Source organism: Carlito syrichta, unplaced genomic scaffold, assembly GCF_000164805.1.
Source record: "Carlito syrichta isolate Samal-C Ts95f unplaced genomic scaffold, Tarsius_syrichta-2.0.1 Scaffold287643, whole genome shotgun sequence".
In the NCBI taxonomy this organism is placed as follows: domain Eukaryota; kingdom Metazoa; phylum Chordata; class Mammalia; order Primates; family Tarsiidae; genus Carlito; species Carlito syrichta.
The window spans coordinates 1-1667 of NW_007231739.1; the positions used below are offsets into that span (position 1 = coordinate 1).

General features: G+C 41.5%; 1 pseudogene; it reads right to left on the reverse strand.

Annotated features, from left to right (window-relative positions):
* Positions 1-291: 291 nt before the first annotated feature.
* Positions 292-1014, reverse strand: LOC103254915 (annotated as a pseudogene).
* Between the last annotated feature and the right edge of the window lie 653 nt (positions 1015-1667).

Consider the following 1667-nt stretch of genomic DNA (forward strand, 5'->3'; position numbering starts at 1 on the left):
AAAAGGTTAAGATCTATGACAGTTTCAGATGACCATATACTAGCTTCACTTTTACCAACTTGCCTGGGACTCCCACCAGACAGACAGACTCTTCTGAGGAAGGAGTTCTCACACAAAATGCTCATGTCTACATGAATGTGTACTATTCAGAACAAAACCAGTTCTTCTGGCGGAGATTGTGGGTTTGCAGGGACAGTGAAGCTTTCATTAAAATGGAAAGCCATCAAGACTTCATGTCTACAAATTACATATTTAGTAGTTCCACAAATTTGGCAGGGCCCGTGATGACATCTAGGATGTGCGCACCAAATTGTAGACATAACTATGGAAATCTCCATCAAACTTGATGAATAGATGGAGAGCTTGGCCTCTATCTGTCGGATGACCATGCCGATCCTTTTCAAGCCATCTTTTTTGGCATATTCCACCTGTTTGACTACCAACTGTCCACAACTTCTCCTAGCTCCCTTTCTGCTGGAGGTGAGTCACTGAGGCTGGTACATGTGCAAGACAGGGTCTCTCTCATAGGTAATGTAGAACCACATGTTCATACAGGTACACTCACTAAGATCATGTCCTATCTTTAGAACCACCCTCTGACTCAAACATATGTTCTACCACCTTGCCAATCCTTGTGTCTGCCAATATGCATCACTGATTTGAGATATTGCAGTTCTATCAGAGAGGACTTCAAGTGCTGAAACTCACCTTTATTAAATTATAATCCATAAACAGTTAAATCCATCATGTTTTATAAGATACAGAGAAGGAGTTACAGGTACCTGGTCCAGAATGATTCCTTTCCACTGGGCAACAGGACTGGTCCCCTCCTTCCACCCATACTGAATCCTGCAGCCTACGATGTTGTCGGGACTGGGAAACAGGGTTGCTCAGCCCCACACTGCTCTGATGCTTTTTGTGAGATGTCGTCTTCATGATGTTTGCAGACACTCTAGCATGGTCTGCATCAGCTCTGGACCACTGGACAGATGTCTCTCTGAAAGGGATCTTCATTCATTCATCTGCCAGACTAGGGTGAAAATCCAATATTCTCCAATTTGAAACTTTTCACAGAATGTTAGGTTTTGTTTTTTTTTTAATCTTTAAGAACATTAAAAATTGGACTCCAATCCCTTCTGGCTTTTAGTGTTTCTGCAGATAAATCTGGAGTGGTTCTGGTTGATCTTCCCCAATAGGTAGTCTGACCTATCTGTCTTGCTGCATTTTGAATTTTTTTCTTTCATAACTACATTGTGTGGATGAATTACTATGTGTCCAGGGGTTGGTCTTCTCGTGTCACAGTTTGCAAGAGTCTCTGAATCTTGTCTTGACTGTTTGGGTCTCTGGCAAGATGAGGAAAGTGTTTTTGGATGACCTGATGGAATGCTTGTCCCAAGGTGTTCTCCATCTCCCTTCCTGTCTCAGGGATACAAGTCTAGCATAGGTTCAGCTTCCTGATATAATTGCACATCTCTTAGAGGATTTACTTCTTCTTTTTGAGATTTTTTTGGTATGTCTTTAATGTATTGGGTTAATACCATATTATGGTCTCCAAGGTCTGAGATTCTTTCGTCTGCTAGGATAATTCCGCTCCCTATGCTTGTTAGATTGTTATTTATTTTGAGGATGGAGTTATTTCCATTGGCCAGCTCCTTTACAATTTCATT